This window comes from Engystomops pustulosus, chromosome 6 (genome assembly GCF_040894005.1).
Source record: "Engystomops pustulosus chromosome 6, aEngPut4.maternal, whole genome shotgun sequence".
Taxonomy (NCBI): Eukaryota; Metazoa; Chordata; class Amphibia; order Anura; family Leptodactylidae; genus Engystomops; species Engystomops pustulosus.
Genome location: NC_092416.1, coordinates 133,637,432 through 133,660,407, shown reverse-complemented (window position 1 = coordinate 133,660,407; position 22,976 = coordinate 133,637,432). Strand labels below are relative to the sequence as shown.

The 22,976-nt window shown below is 45.5% G+C and overlaps 1 protein-coding gene across 1 annotated transcript in view; it reads right to left on the bottom strand.

The window, feature by feature from the left end:
* Positions 1 to 22,976, bottom strand: part of ASIC2 (acid sensing ion channel subunit 2) — a 514,307-nt gene that overhangs the window by 321,609 nt on the left and 169,722 nt on the right. The gene's annotated exons all lie outside the window — the stretch shown is intronic.

The following is a 22,976-nucleotide window of genomic DNA, read 5'->3' as shown; positions in this document are numbered from 1 at the left end:
CCAGCCCCGGCCCATTTAGTATATTGCTTATGAGCCCCAGCCACCCAGTATTTAGCAGTATTTATGTTAGCGACTCCCCCCCCCCCCCATGCTGTATATGGCCTTCTAGCCCCTGTAGTATATAGCCGGCCAGCCACTGCAGTCTACAGCCAGCCCCAGCCCCCCTGTAGTATATAGCCTTCCAGCCCCTGTAGTATATAGACTGCCAGCCCCTGCAGTCTAAAGTCTTATAGAGCAGGAGGCTCTGAGCAGATTGTACATAGTGAGCAGATTGTACATAGTGCCCTGTCTGTATAAAGCATATTATAGAGCAGGGGAAGCTGAGCAGATTGTACATAGTGCCCTGTCTGTATAAAGCATATTATAGAGCAGCAGGGGAAGCTGAGCAGATTGTACATAGTGCCCTGTCTGTATAAAGCATATTATAGAGCAGGGGAAGCTGAGCAGATTGTACATAGTGCCCTGTCTGTATAAAGCATATTATAGAGCAGGGGAAGCTGAGCAGATTGCACATAGTGCCCTGTCTGTATAAAGCATATCATAGAGCAGGGGAAGCTGAGCAGATAGTACATAGTGCCCTGTCTGTATAAAGCATATTATAGAGCAGGGGAAGCTGTGCAGATTGTACATAGCACCCTGTCTGTATAAAGCATATTATAGAGCAGGGGGAGCTGAGCAGATTGTACATAATGCCCTGTCTGCAGGGCCGGATTATAGGCGGGGCTCCCGGAGCTCGAGCCCCGGGGCCCCCACCATCTTGCCCCCCCAGGGGGCCTCCACCAGATCGCGTCCCCCGGTCCGACTCCTCAGCCGCCGCCTCCCTTAGTCGTCCGCCCTCGGCACACGTCACCACCTCCACACATATCCCCTTGCATGGCCTGCCCGCCCACCTGTCCGCCCCCCGGCACAAGTTACCGCCTCCCCACCCTTCAGCTGCATGGCCGAGCCATCCGCCCCCTGCCCGCCCATCCCGCAGCCTTACCCTGCATCCCCCGCCGCCACCCCCCCTCCTGCCCGAACAGGCAGCCATCCTCCGCAACCCCCACTCCTCCCCGCCGGAACATTCAGCCGTCCTCCGCTCCCCGCGCAAAAGCCGGAACATTCAGCTGTCCTCCGCTCCCTGCGCCCCCCCCCCCTGCCGGAACATTCAGCCGTCCTCCGTTCCCCTTCCCCCCCGCCGGAACATTCAGCCTCCCATCCCCGCGCGCCGCCCCCTGGGACCAAGCAGTCATCCTCCGCATCCCCCACTCCTCCCCGCCGGAACATTCAGCTGTCCTCCGCTCCCCGCGCAACCCCCCCCCCCCCCCGCCGGAACATTAAGCTGTCCTCCGCTCCCCGCGCCCCCCCCCCCTGCCGGAACATTCAGCCGTCCTCCGCTCAACGCCGTCAGCCCCCCCCCCAGCCCGCCGGAGCATTCAGCCGTCCTCCGTCCCCCCCTCCGCCGGAACATTCAGCCGTGCTCCGTTCAATGCCTCCCATCCCCGCGCGCCGCCCCCCCCCCCCCGCCGGGACCAAGCAGTCATCCTCCGCATCCCGCCGCCGATACCACCCCCCGTGGAACATGCAGTTGACAACTGTCCGCCCTGGAGCAAGAAGCCGTCCTCCGTTCCCCCCGAACACCCTCCTGACGGGACAGCCGAACACCCTAAAAGGGTAAGTATACATTACATATTTATTTAAAAGTGTGTATATATGATGTATATTGTGTGTATATATGTATATACTGTGTATATATGTATATACTGTGTATCTGTGTATATATGTATATACTGTGTGTATATGTATATACTGTGTATATGTGTATATATGTATATACTGTGTATATAACGTGTATATATGTATATACTGTGTATATAACGTGTAAATATGCATCTACTGTGTATATAAAGTGTATATATGTATATACTGTGTATATATGCATCTACTGTCTATATATTTATATACTGTGTATATATGATTCTACTGTGTATATAAAGTGTATATTTGTATATACTGTGTATATATGCATCTACTGTCTATATGTGTATATACTGTGTATATATGTATATACTGTGTATATGTGTAAATACTGTGTATAGATGAATATACTGTATTTATACACGCATATATTTGTATAAGCATATATATGTGCACATTTAAATATATGTTTATATATATGTATATATGATGTATGTTTATATGCTGTGTATATGGTATGTATGTATATGTTCTATATACTGAATGTGTGTGTGTATTTCCCGTATGTGTGTGAAAATGCTGTATATACTGAATGTGTCTGTATTTGCTGTATGTGTGTGTGTATATATATATATATATATATATATATATATATATAATGTGTATGCCGTATGTGTGATGTATATATACTGTATGTGTGTATATACTTTATGAGTTTGTGTATACTCTGTGTATTAGTGTATAAATGTATATGGGTACATAAATGTGTGTGTATACTTGTATATATATGGGTGCAAGCATACGAGTGTAGAACTTTATGTGTGTATATAAAGGTGTGAATATATCAGTGTATAAATGTGTGTAATTGTATAAACTGCGGGACTGCATGTCTGGTGCGGGCTGAGGTGTATGTTACATGGGACTGCATATCTGGTAGGGGTGAAGGTATATATAAAGATGTGTTACTGGGGGTGAGGCGGCTATATGTAGCTGTGTTAGGGGGCGATGCGGCTGTATGTAGCTCTGTTACTGGGGGCGAGGCGGCTGTATGTAGCTGTGTTACTGGAGGTGAGGCGGCTGTATGTAGCGGTGTTACTGGGGGCGAGGCGGCTGTATGTAGCTGTGTTACTGGAGGTGAGGCGGCTGTATGTAGTGGTGTTACTGGGGGCGAGGCGGCTGTATGTAGCTGTGTTACTGGGGGCGAGACAGCTGTATGTAGCTGTGTTACTGGGGGCGAGGCGGCTGTATGTAGCTGTGTTACTAGGGATGAGACTGCTGTGTGTAGCTGTGTTACTGGGGGCGAGGCGGCTGTATGTAGCTGTGTTACTGGGGACGAGGCGGCTGTATGTAGCTGTGTTACTGGGGGCGAAACAGCTGTATGTAGCTGTGTTACTGGGGATGATGCGGCTGTATGTAGCTGTGTTACTGGGGATGAGGCGGCTGTATGTAGCTGTGTTACTGGGGGCGAGGCGGCTGTATGCAGCTGTGTTACTGGGGGCGAGGCGGCTGTATGTAGCTGTGTTACTGGGGATGAGGCGGCTGTATGTAGCGGTGTTACTGGGGCGAGGCGGCTGTATGTAGCGGTGTTACTGGGGATGAGGCGGCTGTATGTAGCTGTGTTACTGGGGATGAGGCGGCTGTATGTAGTTGTGTTACTGGGGATGAGGCGGCTGTATGTAGCTGTGTTACTGGGGATGAGGTGGCTGTGTGTAGCTGTGTTACTGGGGATGAGGCGGCTGTATGTAGCTTTGTTACTGGGAGCGAGGCGGCTGTATGTAGCTGTGTTACTGGGAGCGAGGCGGCTGTATGTAGCTGTGTTACTGGGGACGAGGCGGCTGTATGTAGCTGTGTTACTGGGGGCGAAACAGCTGTATGTAGCTGTGTTACTGGGGATGATGCGGCTGTATGTAGCTGTGTTACTGGGGATGAGGCGGCTGTATGTAGCTGTGTTACTGGGGGCGAGGCGGCTGTATGCAGCTGTGTTACTGGGGGCGAGGCGGCTGTATGTAGCTGTGTTACTGGGGATGAGGCGGCTGTATGTAGCGGTGTTACTGGGGCGAGGCGGCTGTATGTAGCGGTGTTACTGGGGATGAGGCGGCTGTATGTAGCTGTGTTACTGGGGATGAGGCGGCTGTATGTAGTTGTGTTACTGGGGATGAGGCGGCTGTATGTAGCGGAGTTACTGGGGACGAGGCGGCTGTATGTAGCTGTGTTACTAGGGGTGAGGCGGCTGTATGTAGCTGTGTTACTGGGGATGAGGCGGCTGTATGTAGCTGTGTCACTGGGGATGAGGCGGCTGTATGTAGCTGTGTTACTGGGGGTGAGGCGGCTGTATGTAGCGGAGTTACTGGGGACGAGGCGGCTGTATGTAGCTGTGTTACTAGGGGTGAGGCGGCTGTATGTAGCTGTGTTACTGGGGAAGAGGCGGCTGTATGTAGCTGTGTTACTAGGGGTGAGGCGGCTGTATGTAGCTGTGTTACTGGGGAAGAGGCGGCTGTATGTAGCGGTGTTACTGCGGGGATAGTGGATAGTGAGCAGGAGGACGTGTATGTACGCTGCACTCAGTGGGGGCCTCCACCAGATTTTGCGCCCAGGGGCCCCCACCAACCTTAATCCGGCCCTGCCTGTCTGTATAAAGCATATTATAGAGCAGGGGAAGCTGAGCAGATTGTACATAGTGCCCTGTCTGTATAAAGCATATTATAGAGCAGGGGAAGCTGAGCAGATTGTACATAGTGCCCTGTCTGTATAAAGCATATTATAGAGCAGCAGGGGAAGCTGAGTAGATTGTACATAGTGCCCTGTCTGTATAAAGCATATTATAGAGCAGGGGAAGCTGTGCAGATTGTACATAGTGCCCTGTCTGTATAAAGCATATTATAGAGCAGCAGGGGAAGCTGAGCAGATAGTACATAGTGCCCTGTCTGTATAAAGCATATTATAGAGCAGGGGAAGCTGAGCAGATTGTACATAGTGCCCTGTCTGTATAAAGCATATTATAGAGCAGGGAAAGCTGAGCAGATTGTACATAGTGCCCTGTCTGTATAAAGCATATTATAGAGCAGGGGAAGCTGAGCAGATTGTATGTAGTAATGGAAGAGCTTAGTGTAAATAGGTTCTGTTTGCATGTTTAGTACAGAAGGATATCGTCCAACAATTTTCAGTTATTTATAGTTATAAAGATGTTTTCCCCTCTATAATTAATATAAGGGCATGCCAGAAGCTGCCTGTGCTCATGTGAACTCAGGCTTTCAGGGCAGGAATTGTGGTTCAGTATAACTTGTCATTTATTCATTAATATTTCTGCTCTTTCTGTGCTCAGAAGCCTTCATTTAGTCAGGGGGGCGGAGCTAGGAGCAAATGATGTCCCTGTATTTATGGCCAGAGATGGCTGTCCACACAGGGACTGAATTATGGCTTCTCAGAAAGATAGAGATATAAATGAATAAGTGACAAGTTATACTAAATCACTGCCCACTACAGTGTACATGAATCTGCTCCGCTCATGACATCCCAGGACCAGACTACACACAGAGAGACAAGATGTAACACAAAGGGAGAAATAGTACAGGATAATAAGTAACTTCACAGAAAAGTTTTGGTTTTTAGAATATGTCCTCATGTCTAAACAAAGAGACTGCTATATACAAAATTGATGTTATTCTCATCTTTATAAAATTCACTGGCATAAGTCATCCAGACAGAAGCTGATTAGAAATTCATAGGAAGAATAACATAAAAATGACTGTATAATAAAATCAGCGGCCACAGGAGGGCAGCAGTGAGCACCAGTCATGTCCTTTCAAATTCTCATTGTCTTTTTGCCTATATTATTATTCTTATTCAGAATTATAACCAAAAGATACAACAATGACATCAGCACCACCACTGCAACCAAATACAATCAGAGGGACCAGATATAATGTGAACTCCCTGCAGAGATAACCTGGTGTCCGTGTACTAAATATGTCTCACCTACAACTGCTTTTTTTCTCCAAGAGCAAGTAGACCAGGACGCTTCCTTTACTGACACCACTGTAATTTGTGCTGTGAGCCAGCCGCTGGATTAAAGACATATTGGGGGTCATTTACTAAGGGTCCGCGGAATGCATTTCCGTCGGGTTTCCCGAATTTTTCCGTTTTGTGCCGCATTAAACTGGGGTTTTTGTGGCACGTGATCGGATTTTGGCGCATTGCCGCTGGCTTTCACACGACACAAATCGGGGGGGAGGGGGGTTACCGTCAGACAATCTGACGGATTCGGACAACGCGCAGATTTAACATCTCAAATTGTGTCGCAAGACATGCACCTACATACACCAGGAAGAAGAAGGTGAACTCTGGTGGACCTCAGCGGGGAAGTGACACATGCAGGATATTGGACGCACGATCTTGGTGAATCGCGCCAGACTGGACCGGTTAAGCCCCATTGACTTCTGTTGTGCACATACACAGTGTGGTGCATGTGCAGGCTGTGTTCAGCACTTCATAGAACATCTCCTATTCCTAGCAGGATTTGGGGCAGGGCAGGTCATTTTCAATGTATATTGCGTGGTAAGGGGTGCTAACCCACCGATGCCCTATGGCCACAAGCAATGACACACGGCCTGTTACTTGTGTTTGGAAAATTGCATACGCTGCATGTGGCCTAAACAATTAAAGTAAACCTGTTACCTTGCCAATACCACACCAACCCAGGACCGATTCTGGCCTTTGTGTTGACTGAGGCGAACATTTTAATGGTGCCCACCATCCCCAAGCAGCCTACCCCTGATCCATTTCTCACTGAAATTGCAAGGTAATCTTTAAAAAGAATCTACAACCTGATCTGAATACTCTAACAGCATTAATAACAATTGATAACATACTCACAAAGCGTCATCAGATAACTGACACTTCACATGCTGATGCTGTTTCATACACTAGTAGTCAATCAGTGACACAGACATTAGTGACATCTAATACTTTATAGGTGACTGTCTGTTCCATCAGGAAGAGAAGTCCATTACAATTTCTCCTGGCCATAGTTTATCACTGGGAATAGGAATTACCTTCAGCTCTGTCCAGTACATCTCCACACTGTGTCCCTAAAAATACTGCAGTCACTTACAGTATAATGGTTCTTGTTCCTATATTTAGGGCACACAATATTCCCCACATAATAATTTCTTTATATAGCCCCCCAAATAATGAATAGTATGTACAGCACCCACAATTTATATTTCCCAGGGCCCCTGGGAAAGATTATATACAAAACTCAAAGCTCCACTAAGGCTGGGCACACATAAAGCATTGGCCCACATTTTTTAATAACAGTGCAGTGTGTACTATGTGCAGTGTCCTGTGTAATGTGCAGGGGGCGCCAGATTCAGGATTTCGGGTGCCCGTTCTTCATGAATGTTCTTCCAACTTTTTTTGGGGCACCTTTAACATGGGACGTGTACAAAATTCTGTCGGACTCTGCATGATAAATCTGACGCATAGTCCAACAGTACAGAAGAATGCCCCTTTATGTGAAATTTGTGTCACATGAAGGAAAGTGCAGCCGTGACACAAAAGTGTTGTGTGGACACTTCTTAAATACCTGTACAAGCAGTTTTTGTTAGAAAGAACATGCAAAGTCTGAGTGGCCCAAGGGGCTAAATCTGGGCAATTGTGTTTTGGAACCCAATGCAAATGCATCAGGCAAAACTCATAATCAAATGCATGCAGGTTACTTATATAACTACATGTGCTTGGCCCTTTAACCCCTTCTGGTCTAGGCCATTTTAAGACTTTAGCACCAGGCCTGATTTTTTAAAATCTGCCCTGTTTCATTATAGGAGGTTATAACTTTGTAACACTTTAACATATCCAGGGGATTTTGAGATTGAAGTACAATGTGTGACGAGAAAACAAAGTAATGGAAACATTTGGATGGTATATTTTGTGTATAGTTATGAAACAAATGGAAATTTGGCAAAAAATTCTAAAAATCATTCCTTTTTAAAGTTCTAAATGTTCTGCTTTTCAGGCAGATAGTCATAGCACCCAAGTAACTTTATAACTAAGGCCCCTTCTACACTGGCGTTTTTCACGCGCGAGTTCTGCGCGTGCATTTGACGCGCAGAACTCGCATTGCACTCTGTCCCATTGTATTCAATGGGTCTTTCTCCATTTGCGTGGTTTTGAACGCGCGTGCTTGCGTTCGTTTGCACGCGCGTCAAAATCGCAGCATGCTCTATTTTTGCGAGTCACGCGCGTTTTTCACGCCCCATTCAAGTCTATGGAGATGCATCAAGAACGCATTGCACTCGCAATCATTGCAAGTGCAATGCGAGTGCAATGCGTTTTAAACGTAAGGGTTGCTAGGTGACCAGAATAACATTATTTCCCCTGCTCGCGAACGATCATTTAATTAATAAAACACAGTGAAGAACAGTGAAGAATAGAATAAAACCAGTGAACACAGTGAACACAGTGAACACAGGATCATTTAAGATAAAAACACAGTGCAGAACACAGTGCAGAATAGATTACAGATGTTCGGCACATCTGCTTACTTGTCGGGAGATACGCGCGGAGCGGTGCGAACAAAATAGCATGTGAAGAACAATATATATGTGTGTAAAGAACACATTGCAGATGTTTCCATACATCTGCAATGTCTTCTGCACACATATATATTGTTCTTCACATGCTATTTTGTTCGCACCGCTCCGCGCGTATCTCCCGACAAGTAAGCAGATGTGCCGAACATCTGTAATCTATTCTGCACTGTGTTCTGCACTGTGTTTTTATCTTAAATGATCCTGTGGTCACTGTGTTCACTGTGTTCACTGGTTTTATTCTATTCTTCACTGTTCTTCACATCTGCTAAATTGTCGGGAGATAATATACGCGCGGAACAGTGAAGAATAGATCGCAGATGTTTGCAAATTATCAGAAGACATTATTTTTCAATTAAATAACACATTTTAATCCCAAATCATGGTCCCTTTGAAAACTGCTCGAGTCTCCCATTGAAACGCGCGTCAAAAATGCGCCGAAAACGCAAAAACAACGCTAACAACACGCGCGTGAAAAACGCAAAAACGCAAATTACTCCAAGGAAAAATGGAACAAAAACGCAGCCAAAACGTCAGTTTTTCACGCATTGCACCCGCACGTGAAACGCAACGCTAGTGTGCAAGAGGCCTAACATTTCCCAAATTGGCGTGGCTTTTTATGCATCCTCTCTCTTTTCTAGGTTATTAGGAGGTTCAGAATTTTGGGTGCAAATTTTCTCATTTTTATGAAAATTGCCAAAACCCTTATTTAGAGGCACCTGCTCAGCTTTAAGTGACTTTGAGAGGCCTAAACAGCAGTAAAACCCCATAAATTATGCCATTTTAGAAACTACACCCCTCAATGTGTGAAAAATCAACTTTAAGAAGTGCGTTAACCCTTTAAATGTTTCACAGGGGTTAAAACAAAATGGAGGTATAATTTGCAAGCTGTAATTTTTTTAGACAGTGTATTAATTTTGGCCAAAAATTAAACCATCTCAAAGTATTTAATGATGAAAACTTTCTTCCGAGTATGAGGATGCCCCATATGTGGTGGTGACTGCTATATGGGCACACGGCCGGGCTTAGAAGGGAAGGAGGCGCCATCCAGAGCAGATCTGTATTGTCACATTTTACAGGCTATAAATTGTTTATTTTTTTTATAATTAGGACATATGGGGGATTACTTTTTTTGTGGGTAAGATCCACTTTTCAGGTACATCATTTATGGGGGGTCCAATAGCTAATAATCAGATTTTATTAACTCTTTCTTGGTGGTTGTTAAAAAACAATTAATTCTTGTTTATGGTTTTTAGCATTTTTTTCCCGGACGTTCACCACACCATAAAAATAATATTTATAGTTAACTTTATTCTATGGGTCATCACGATTACGGCGATATCCCATTTATGTAACTTTTTATGGTTAACTTGCTTTGCAGAATATAGAACTCATTTTGTGAGAATTTTGCTTGTTTTTGCATCGCCTTGTATTAGTGGGCATAACATTAATACTTTTTTCTTTACAGAGCTGTTGTGAGCTTATTTTTGTGTCACAAAATGTACTTTTTCTTGGTCTCATGTTGGGGTAAATGTTACTTTTTTATCACTTTTTATGCTGTTTTAATAAGGCCAGATGTGGAAATGTCATAATTTTTGTGAGTTTTTTTTTTTACGGGTTCAGTGACAATTTTATTTTATTGTATGAGTTAATACGGATGCCAAGTCAGACATAAAACTGGTGCAGGGGCATTATTAAATGCGGGCCATAAACATCAGAAAAGCAGCAACTGGACCAGTTATGAACTGTAGTATATAAACTACCAGAATGCCTTAGGGAAACCATTGCCCAAATACAAGTTGTTATCTTTAAGGGGAGTGGTATTTATCAGTTTGACTATTGTTTTGTATGTACAGTATCCATATCCAAAGAATTTTCTACATAATAAGATTGAATCTATGGTGGTTAATTATCATAAGGCAGCTCCTTGGCACAGTTCTGTCTGTTTTTGGAGCTCCGCTGCACATCGGATTCATTAAAGTGGCTTTGCCCCTTTAATAAATGTTCTTACGGTCTACTTTCTGTCTGGGATTTTTTTTAAAGTGTCAAAAAGGTCTCAAAATGCATAAAAAGTCTCAGCACATAGACTAGCAGGGGACTAGAGTAAGGCCCGTTCCACACTTGCAAGTGTGATGCGATGAACTCGCATCACACTCGCAACGCAAGCTGGCGGGAACGCGCGGCCCGAACGCTGCACCGCGGGAGTGAACTCAGCATGTCAGTTCACTCCCGCGGTGCAGCGTTCGGGCCGTGCGTTCCCGGCAGCTTGCGTTGCGAATGTGATGCGAGTTCATCGCATCACACTCGCGAGTGTGGAACGGGCCTAAGTCAGACTTTTTATCGGATTTTTTGCTAAATTCTGAGTCAGAAATAGTCCTGTGAAATTTTTTAGCAGTGAAAAGTCACAAAAAACCTCAATGCCAAAGAAGCTCAGAGAAACCAATGATAAATAGCCCCCTATGGGGCACATTTACTTACCCATCCCGGTGCAATTTACTAAGATTGCACATCCAATTTCTGCATGTGTCGCTTCCGCCGGAGTTAACCTTTTTCTACGAGGTACCTATAAGTTCTTTGTTTGCGACACAATTTTGAAAGTTAAATCCTGCGCGTTGTCTGAATCCGTAGGATCGTCCAACTGCCCACCCCCCGATTTGTGCTGCATAAAAGCTGGCACCGATGTGTCAAAATCCGATCACGTGCAACAAAAAGCCCTTCTACATGCGGCGCACATCGGAAATCGTCGGATATTCTGACGATAGTGCGGTCTGCGGACCCTTAGTAGATGAGCCCCATAGTGTTAAAAAAAACCCTAGATGACTTAATTTAGATACATTTATTAGGTATCCAGGCATAGAAAAAATCAGCCCCATCTTTATGCTGTTATATTCAGTAATATATCTCTTGCTTGTTGTTATACATGATAAGTATAATACTTTTGTGAATATTACAAAGTTTCTATCACAAAATAATTGGTAAAGTGTTTACTGTACATGTACGCTAGTGACTATATGCAGAAACAAATATATCAATAATAAGGACCACCCTCGAAGAAACGGAACTTTACTGTAATTTGTCAAATTCTTCTACGTTATGGCTAATTCCATTCTGGATACACCCTCTGGGGAGATGATTATAGGGTTATCCGCACACTGCTCTGCATTCTGAATTATTCAAATGCCGAGTTGGCTTAGCATTAAAATTCTGTCATTTATTTCATACTCTTATGCCCTCTTCTCATTCTGTTTGATTTATGAAGAAGAAATTCTCTACTGTTTATTAAGAAAATTGAGAAAATAAGTCTGCAGAGGACAATTTATCAGTATTGATTTTTAAAGTTAATTAACCTAATTTATTTATAGTATATAACTTCCTTTCCGCTGTGTTCTCGTGGCATGAGTGCCGACCCTGCGCCTGCTGATGTCTGGCATGGCTTATGACAGAGAATCAAATCCAATAATGTATGTTTTAGAGAGCAAGGAAAGCTCTTGTTAACACTTATATAATTCCATCTCCATGTTCGCCTTCTTCCCTACAATATATTATTTTGTAGAATTTTTTTTTAAACTTCATGAAAATTAGAACACCAGGGAAAGAACTATGGCTGTTGTTGTAGCCCGCTTATTCTTGTTTACAGCCTAGCACAATGACTTTGCACAAGAATTGACAAATTTTGCAGACCTACGTTGTAGGAAGAAGAAAACTGGTGCAGCAAACCAACTCCTGCCGTACCACAAAGCTTATTTTTATAGATAAATATAGATAAGATAAATACACAGGCGGTCCGTTACTTAAGAACACCCGACTTAGGCCCCTTCCACACTTGCGTTGCAGATCACGTCAGAGTTTGATCAGGGTGCAATCAGGGTTTGGTCAGTGAAAAACGCACATTTTGCATCAGAGTGCAATCAGTTTTCAGTCAGTGTTTGTTGTCTCAGTTTTTCAATGCAATTTCAATGCGTTTTTCATGCGCAGAAAATGCACATGAAATGGACTCAGGACTGAGCTCTATCTTTTCTATGGCAATTGATGCGTGAAAAACGCATTGCACTTGCATTGCACTTGCAAGTGTCTCAGAGTGCAATGCGTTTTTGATGCGTCTCCATAGACTTGTATGGTGCGTTTTTCACGCGCGTGACTTGCAAAAGTAGAGCATGTCGAGATTTAAACGCGCGTAAAAAAAACCCTGTGTGTGTGTGAAAAAAAATGCAAGTCTGAAAAGACCCATTGATTACAATGGGTCAGAGTGCAATGCAAGTTCTGCACGTCAAAAGCACCAGCAGAAAATGCACGTGAAAAACGCAAGCGTGAAAGGGGCCTTAGGCTACAATAAAGAACTCTAACAGTTATCACATGTATCGTCAATTAAGCTTCATTGTTAATCCTGGTTCTTATGACAATCCAACATGTTTAAAATCCAATTGTCACAGAGACCAAAAAAAAATTTGGCTGGGATTACAATGATAAAATATATAGTTCCAATTTACATACAAATTTAACTTAAGAACAAACCTTCAGAACATATCTTGTACTTAACCCGGGGACTGCATATACTAAATTTTCTTGACATATTGCTGCAGAAAACAGAAAAAGATATCTGTGAAAAGCTTATAAAGTGCCATATAAAATGATGACTTTGTGTGGTGAGTTTTGTTAAATTGGCTTGGAGTAAAATAAGAATGAACATAAACATCTAAAACATAGTCCATGGGGGACATGTATCATCATTTCTGCTAGGCAAATTGTCTCATTTTTGCGACTTTTGTCGTATTTGCAACTTTTTTGCGACTTTTTACTTTGTTGTTTTTCAAGTGCGCCTTGGCTGCACCTTATGCAGAGTGCCTTATGTTTCATTGTTTCCCAGATGTTTGGTGCAACTTTTCACTTATGTAAATGCAAATCTGCACCTGATCCAGGGCAGGTGCAAAGGAAGGATTTTTTTCATGGACCCTATTTTAACATGTAAATTATTTCACATGCTATAAATGTTTAAAATTTTGCACAGTAACCTGTTTTTTTTAAATTCTGACATTTTTGCATTTACATTTTTTCTTTATTTATTGGTTACTTCTAAGGGAGAGGTAACACGTAGCATTTTAATTGCGCTTGAATTGCATTTTGAAACCAATTACAACAGCTGAGGAGAGGAGATTTGCCTTGTTACACTACTGTTAACATTTGCATTTACAAAACGCAATATAAACACGAAGTTAACACATTGGGGCAGATTTACTTACCCGGTCCGTTCGCGATCCACCGGCGCGTTCTCTGCGCTGGATTCGGGTCCGGCCGGGATTCATCAAGGTAGTTCCTCTGCCGTCCACCAGGTGGCGCTGCTGCACTGAAAAGCATCTGAACGCGCTGGAGTTCACCGGGCCGGACCAAGTGAAGGTAAGCGCGTCCCAAGCGACACATTTCTTTTTTTAAATGCGGCGGTTTTTCCGAATCCATCGGGTTTTCTCTCGGCCACACCCCCCGATTTCCGTCGAGAGCATGCCGGCGCCGATGCGCCACAATCCGATCGCGTGCGCCAAAATCCCAGGGCAATACAGGGGAAATCGGTGCAAATCGGAAATATTCGGGTAACACGTTGGGAAAACGCGAATCGGGCCCTTAGTAAATGACCCCCATTGCGTTTACTATGCATTTTGTAAATGCAAATGTTAACAGCAATGTAAATAGGCAAATCACATCTCCACAACTGTTGTAATAGGTTTCTAAATGCAATAAAAACGCAACGTGTGACCGCAGCCTCATATGTCACCATCTCCCTGGGGTGTGACTAGAGTGTTTAAAAATGCAGGACACAGCCTCAAATCCCAAATTAAGTCAATGTGGATTTGAGACATTTTCAACAAAAAGTCTCAAAAAGAAACCAAAATCTGCGCTTACTAGGAAAGGAAAAGCTGAACATTTATTACAAGTAAAAAAACAGGATCATACATAAGGCACAAAAAAGAGTTGCCAAATGTCTCAAAAATGCACCACAGAGAGACAAAACTATGATACATGCCCCCCCCCTTCCAAGTAGAAAGGCATTCCAATGAGTAGAATGGTTATGTTAGGTGAAATTAGCCATCATAAAGATAAAAACTTGTAAACACTAAATATCTGTTATGTCCAATGCTCCAACTCTGAACATCTCAAAGAGGCCTGTTCAATCCATCAATCCATTCAACTACTAACCTACCCCAACATGGCTATCCTTCTAAACTGGCATCCAGACAAGGAGAAGCAGTCAAGAGGCCTATAATCAAACTGGAGGAGCACCAGAGACCCACAGCTCTGGCGGGAGAAGTCACATACTTCACAAATCGGGCCTTTTAGTGGGAAGAAGAAATCATGTTTGAAAACAAGCCAAGAACAGTCCAGGTTCAGTTTTCAAAAAACTATGTAGGGGGCAGAATATGAAAAAAAGCCACTCTGGTCAGATGAAACCAAAATGTTACTTGAATCTAAATACCAAATGCTACGTTGGAAGCCAACACTGCACATCAGCCTCAACACACCATCTTTACCATTAAGCATGGTGGTGGCAGATTCCTGCTGTCGGAAAGCTTTGCTTCATGAGAGACTGGGTGCCTACTCAAAGGTGATGGGAAAATGGAGCTAAACACAGGGCATTCCTGGATGAAAACCTGTTAGAGGCTACAAAAGACCTGAGACTGGGACATAGATTCACCCTCCTAAGCTACAATTTAATAGTTCACATCAAAGCATACTCATGTGTTAAAATGGCCAAGTCAAAGTCCAGACATAAATCCCTCTGAGAACTTGTGGCTTGACTTGAAAATTGCTGTTCATAAACATTTTCTGACCACTATGACAGAGCTACAGCAATTTTCCAAAGAAGAATGGGCTGAACTTTCAGCTTGTAGATGTGCAAAACCAACAAATATCCAGTTGTCATTGCTGCTAAAAGTGGTCCCACCAAGTACGAATAATTTTCTTTAGACTTCACAAATACTTGATACCTTGAGTTATCGTATCACATAAAACATCAACAACATCCATTTGAGCTGCAACATTTTAAAACTTGTTCAATGGGTGTGAATACGTTTGCAAGCCATTGTACTTTACCTACCACCACCCTAAAGCATCAGAAGCAGCTCTCAGTCTCCGTTGCCTCTCATTAGCTTCAGAAGAGTGCAACATCACGTTCTTTGTGCATATGACCTCTGCCCAATCCCTTGCCTCAGCGGTCGTTTCTGACTTAATAACACATGTGCAGAATGAACAATGTTACCTTCAGCTCTCAAAAGTAATAAAGTTGGTTGCTAACTTTTTAACAAACTTTGCATATGTCAATTGTACAAGTTCAGGAAACTTCTTAATATATGTTTTCAGAAAAAAAGTGCTCCTTTCTTTTTTTTCTTTCCTCATCTTTCTTCATCCTTTTATCTACCAGCCAACACCTTTGAGACAAAAGCAAATTCACAAGAGAGCCTACAGAGGGAAAACTCTTAGGAATTGAATTTTAAAATCCAGAAACATTGTTATTAGTAATGGAAACACACTGGACTACTCCGTTGTGCAAATCTTGTTTAAAGGTGAGACACATTTGATTTGAGGAGAGAACTCCCCTACCACTATAACTTTTGTGCAAGGGTTTATAACATATCATGCAACAGATTTTGGAGATTATACGATATGTACTATATCTACAACTGGCTAAGACTTATTTTAAATAGATGATGTGACAGTGGGGTGGGTGCTGACAGAGCCCCATTTGCCGTGAGGCAGGATAAAGATCCTGCCTCAGGCAGCAAATCACGGACCTGTGAGGGGGCGGCGGATTGCTGGTAGTACAGACTTGTCAAAGGTGGCAAGTCCGTACTACCTGAAAAATCAATAACATTGACACCTGATTGAACGGCAGAGTGGTGCAGCACAGAGGCTATGCAGGACACAAGCTGTTGTGACGTCATCACTAGAGATGAGCGAACATACTCGTCCGAGCTTGATGCTCGTTCGAGCATTAGCGTACTCGAAACTGCTCGTTGCTCGGACGAATACTTCGCCCGCTCGAGAAAATGGCAGCTCCCGCCGTTTTGCTTTTTGGCGGCCAGAAACAGAGCCAATCACAAGCCAGGAGACTCTGCACTCCACCCAGCATGACGTGGTACCCTTACACGTCGATAGCAGTGGTTGGCTGGCCAGATCAGGTGACCCTGGGATAGACTAGCCGCTGCCCGCGCTGCTCGGATCATTCTGTGTCTGGATGCCGCTAGGGAAAGAGCTGCTGCTGGTCAGGGAAAGCGTTAGGGTGTTCTATTAGAATAGTGTTAGGCAGGAGTGATTCAACAAGAACCCAACAGCCCTTCTTAGGGCTACAATAACGTTATACTTTTTTTTTTGTTGTTTGCTTGTGGCTGGGCTTGCTGGCACTAGTAGTGCAGCTAGTACCATGTTGTGAGGAATTTGCAGGGGGACTTGCTACCGTTGTGTTTAGCTCTTAGTGACACACATATCCACCTCAAACACCAAAGTGGGAAAATTTATTAGGGGTTTGATTTCAATTAGGCACAGTCTGCCAGTTTCTTTTTATTTTACGTTTATTTTTTCATAACTCAGCGTCATCTCATCAGTGTGCTTTCATACTTGGCTAGAAAATAGCCAAAGGAGAATCCAAACGGCTTACTTACGCCTACAATAGCGTTATATATATTTTATTTCTGGTTGATCTGCTGGTGGCTGTCCTTGCTGCAGTGCATATACTAGCCAATTGTGAGGAATTTGGAGTGAGACTTGCGACCGCTGTGTTTAGCGCTTAGTGACGCACATATCCATCGCAAAGACCGAAGTGGGAAAATTTATTAGGGGTTGAATTTCAATTAGGCACAGTCTGCCATTTCCTTTTTATTTTACGTTTATTTTTTCATAACTCAGCGTCATCTCATCAGTGTGCTTTCATACTTGGCTAGAAAATAGCCAAAGGAGAATTCAAACGGCTTACTTACGCCTACAATAGCGTTATATATATTTTATTTCTGGTTGATCTGCTGGTGGCTGTCCTTGCTGCAGTGCATATACTAGCCAATTGTGAGGAATTTGGAGTGAGACTTGCGACCGCTGTGTTTAGCGCTTAGTGACGCACATATCCATCGCAAAGACCGAAGTGGGAAAATTTATTAGGGGTTGGATTTCAATTAGGCACAGTCTGCCATTTCCTTTTTATTTTACGTTTATTTTTTCATAACTCAGCGTCATCTCATCAGTGTGCTTTCATACTTGGCTAGAAAATAGCCAAAGGAGAATCCAAACGGCTTACTTACGCCTACAATAGCGTTATATATATTTTATTTCTGGTTGATCTGCTGGTGGCTGTCCTTGCTGCAGTGCATATACTAGCCAATTGTGAGGAATTTGGAGTGAGACTTGCGACCGCTGTGTTTAGCGCTTAGTGACGCACATATCCATCGCAAAGACCGAAGTGGGATAATTTATTAGGGGTTGAATTTCAATTAGGCACAGTCTGGCAGTTTCTTTTTATTTTACGTTTATTTTTTCATAACTCAGCGTCATCTCATCAGTGTGCTTTCATACTTGGTTAGAAAATAGCCAAAGGAGAATCCAAACGGCTTACTTACGCCTACAATAGCGTTATATATATTTTATTTCTGGTTGATCTGCTGGTGGCTGTCCTTGCTGCAGTGCATATACTAGCCAATTGTGAGGAATTTGGAGTGAGACTTGCGACCGCTGTGTTTAGCGCTTAGTGACGCACATATCCATCGCAAAGACCGAAGTGGGATAATTTATTAGGGGTTGGATTTCAATTAGGCACAGTCTGCCATTTCCTTTTTATTTTACGTTTATTTTTTCATAACTCAGCGTCATCTCATCTGGCATAGCAGTGTGCTTTCATACTTGGCTAGAAAATAGCCATAGCAATAGGATAGCATTGTTTGGTTTTAAAAACTAAAAAACACAAAAAAAACCTAAAAAACACAAAAAAACACAAAAAAAAGTTAAAAAAAAAATTAAAGTTATATAACTTTCATTTTCAAAATGTTTAACCCGAGGGCTAGGGGTAGAGGACGAGGACGAGGGCGGGGACGTGGGCGTCCATCTACTGCAGGGGTCAGAGGCCGTGGTCCTGGGTGGGGTGAGACACCACCTGCTGATGAGGGAGCAGGGGAACGCCGCAGAGCTACACTCCCTAGGTTCATCATGTCTCAAGTTACTGGGACTCGTGGTAGAGCACTGTTGAGGCCAGAACAGTGCGAACAGGTGATGTCGTGGATTGCCGACAATGCTTCGAGCAATTTGTCCACCAGTCAGTCTTCCACGCAGTCCACCCATGTCACCGAAATCGGCACTCCTCCAGCTCCTGCACCTCAGCCTCCTCCCCCCCAGTCTGCCCCCTCCCAGGAAAATTTGGCATTTGAACCGGCATACTCTGAGGAACTGTTTTCTGGACCCTTCCCACAGTCACAAACCACTTGTCCGGTTGCTGCTGAGCAATTTTCCGATGCCCAGGTTTTCCACCAGTCGCAGTCTGTGGGTGATGATGACCTTCTTGACGTAGTGGAAGAAGTGTGTAAAGAGGTGTCCGACGATGAGGAGACACGGTTGTCAGACAGTGGTGAAGTTGTTGTCAGGGCAGGAAGTCCGAGGGGGGAGCAGACTGAGGGATCGGAGGATGATGAGGTGACAGACCCAAGCTGGGTTGAGAGGCCGGGTGAACACAGTGCTTCTGAGACGGAGGAGAGTCCTATAGCAGAACAGGTTGGAAGAGGCAGTGGTGGGGCCAGACGGAGAGGCAGGGCCAGAGCAGGTGCATCAGCGCCAAATGTGTCACGTAGTGAAGCTCCCGTGGCGAGGGCTCCCGCGGCGAGGGCTAGATTTTCAGAAGTCTGGAGGTTCTTTAAGGAAACACCGGATGACCGACGGACTGTGGTGTGCAACCTTTGCCAAACCAGGATCAGCAGGGGTTCCACCACTACTAGCTTAACTACCAACAGTATGCGCAGGCATATGAATGCTAAACACCCGAATCAGTGGCACCAAGCCCGTTCACCTCCGGCCGTGCACACCACTGCTCCTTCCCCTGTGTCAGCTGATAGTCAGCCCCCTGCCCAGGACCCTGGCACAAAAACCCCATCGTCGCCTCCACGATCCTCCACAGCATCCACCAGCGTTCAGCTCTCCATACCCCAGACGCTGGAGCGGAAAAGAAAATATAGTGCAACCCACCCGCACGCCCAAGCCCTTAATGTCCACATCTCCAGATTGCTTAGCCTGGAGATGCTGCCCTATAGTCTAGTAGAGACCGAGGCCTTTCGCAACCTCATGGTGGCGGCCGCCCCTCGGTATTCGGTCCCCAGCCGCCACTACTTTTCCCGATGTGCCGTCCCAGCCCTGCACCAGCACGTGTCAGACAACATCATCCGTGCCCTGACCAACGCCGTTTCTGACAAGGTCCACCTGACCACAGACACGTGGACGAGTGCTGCCGGGCAGGGCCACTATATATCGCTGACGGCACATTGGGTTAACTTGGTGGAGGCTGGGACCGAGTCTGACCCTGCGGCTGGTCATATACTGCCGACGCCGAGGATTGCGGGGCCTACCTCGGTCCAGGTCTCAAAGGCCTACTATGCCTCCTCCTCCTCCCACCCCTCCTCCACCTCCTCCTCCGAACTACCATCCGTGGGCATGGCGCCATCAGTCGCTAGCTCTAGGCACAGCAGCAGTGCCGTCGCTAAGCGACAGCAGGCGGTGCTCAAACTGCTGAGCCTAGGCGATAAAAGGCACACCGCCCAAGAACTATTACAGGGCATCACGGCGCAGACTGATCTGTGGCTGGCACCGCTGAACCTGAAGCCAGGCATGGTTGTGTGTGACAACGGCCGTAACCTGGTGGCGGCTCTGCAACTCGGCAGACTGACACATGTGCCATGCCTGGCCCATGTGTTAAATCTGATAGTTCAGCGTTTCCTCAAGACATACCCCAATCTGTCAGATTTGCTCACGAAGGTGCTCCGCATCTGTGCGCATTTCAGGAAGTCCAGCACAGATGCTGCCACTCTCAGGGCAGCACAGCGCCGCCTCCAACTGCCCGCTCACCGACTGTTGTGCGACGTGCCCACGAGGTGGAATTCAACATTAACCATGTTATCCAGAGTTTACCAGCAGCGCAGAGCGATTGTAGACTGCCAGATGTCAACTTCCACCAGAACTGGTAGTCAGGTCAGTCAGCTTCCTCAAGTCTACAATGAGGAGTGGACGTGGATGTCTGATATCTGTCAGGTGCTGAGTAACTTTGAGGAGTCAACACAGATGGTCAGTGGCGATGCCGCCATCATCAGCCTCACCATCCCGCTGCTTGGCCTGTTGAAAAACTCTCTGATCAGCATGAAGTCGGAAGCTTTGCGCTCGTCACAAGAGACGGGGGAAGAAGATTCCCTTGTTGATAGCCAAAGCACCCTCAGGTCTGTTTCTCAGCGCATATCGGAGGAGGTGGAGGAGGAAGAGGAGGAGAATGTTGGCGAGACACAAGAGGGGAGCATTGCTCAGACCTTCACTGTTCAGCGTGTATGGGCAGAAGAAGAGGAGTTGGAGGAGTTGGAGGAGGAGGAAATGGACAGTCAGGCCAGTGAGGGGAGTGAATTCTTGCGCGTTGGGACTCTGGCGCATATGGCAGATTTCATGCTAGGCTGCCTATCCCGTGACCCTCGCGTTCAAAGAATTTATTCCAGCACCGATTACTGGGTATTCACTCTCCTGGACCCACGGTACAAGCAAAATCTTTCCACTCTCATCCCTGGAGAGGAAAGGAGTGTGAGAATGCATGAATACCAGCAGGCCCTGGTGCACAAGATGAAACAGTATTTCCCTTCTGACAGCGCTAGCGGCAGAGTGCGTAGTTCTGCGGGACAAGTAGCGAGGGAGAGTAGGCGAGCAGGCAGCTTGTCCAGCACTGGCAAGGGTACGCTTTACAAGGCTTTTGCCAGCTTTATGTCACCCCAGCAAGACACTGTCACCTGTCCCCAGTCTCGGCAGAGTAGGGCTGATCTTTACAGAAAGATGGTGAGGGAGTACGTAGCTGACCATACCATCGTCCTAAATGATCACACAGCTCCCTACGACTACTGGGTTTCAAAGCTGGACATGTGGCACGAACTGGCGCTGTACGCCTTGGAGGTTCTTGCCTGCCCTGCCGCTAGCGTCTTGTCCGAGCGGGTTTTCAGTGCAGCTGGTGGCATCATCACCGATAAGCGTACACGCCTGTCGACTGACAGCGCTGACAGGCTGACACTTATTAAGATGAATAAAGCCTGGATTTCTCATAATTTCCAATCTCCACCAGGTGAAGGAAGCTCAACCTGAATAATTTATGCACTCCTCCTCCTCCTCATTTTCCTCCTTCTCCTCCTCTTTGTACACTAAAGCAGAGGAAACTGGCTATTTTTTGACAGGGCCCACTGGCTCTAGCTATAGTACTTTATGCATTTAATTTTTCTGAAGGGCCACCTACCCGGGCCTCTGTTTTAAACAATTTTTGGGAGTGCCACATACAGGCACTCAATCTATTCAATTTTTCTGGAGGGCCACCTACCTGCTCCTCTGGTTTGAAAACTTTTTTGGACTGCCACATACAGGCACTCAATCTATTTCATTTTTCTGGAGGGCCACCTACCTGCTCCTCTGGTTTGAAAACTTTTTTGGACTGCCACATACAGGCACTCAATCTATTTCATTTTTCTGGAGGGCCACCTACCTGCTCCTCTGGTTTGAAAACTTTTTTGGACTGCCACATACAGGCACTCAATCTATTCCATTTTTCTGGAGGGCCACCTACCTGCTCCTCTGGTTTGAAAACTTTTTTGGACTGCCACATACAGGCACTATCCAAATTAAATTGTCTCCATAGCAGCCTCCACACGTTGTCTCCATTGCTACCTCCAAAAGTCGTCCATATAGCTGCCTCCATACATCGTCCCCTTATCAAACGAGGTGTGTCAGGCACAAATTTGGGTTGTTTTCATGGATTCCACATCAAAGTTGTTAACTTTGTCGCCACCCTGCTGTGTTATCCACAAAATATACTGGCAAACTTTTACCATTTAGGGATATTATTTCAGCGCTTCTTGCGCATCTGTTTACATTCCCCTCATCCGCCATATCCCAAACTTATAAGAACGCTACTACACTTAACTTGGTGCAGGCTGGGACCGAGTCTGACCCTGGGGCTGGTCATATACTGCCGACGCCGAGGATTGCGGGGCCTACCTCGGTCCAGGTCTCAAAGGCCTACCATACCTCATCCTCCTCCCACCCCTCCTCCACCTCCTCCTCCTCCGAATTACCATCCGTGGCCATGGCGCCATCAGTCGGTAGCTCTAGGCACAGCAGCAGTGCCGTCGCTAAGCGACAGCAGGCGGTGCTCAAACTGCTGAGCCTAGGCGATAAAAGGCACACCGCCCAAGAGCTATTACAGGGCATTCCACATCAAACTTGTTAACTTTGTCGCCACCCTGCTGTGTAATCCCCAAAATATACTGGCAAACTTTTATCATTTACCGATATTATTTCAGCGCTTCTTGCGCATCTGTTTACATTCCCCTCACCCGCCATATCCCAAACTTATAAGAACGCTACTACACTTGATCTTATACAAAAGGTTCTTAGAAGTGCTGTTTGGGGAGTAGCCTAGAGACAGGGGCTTGGATTGTCGAAAGCTCGCCTGGCAGCGGAGCGCCAGCT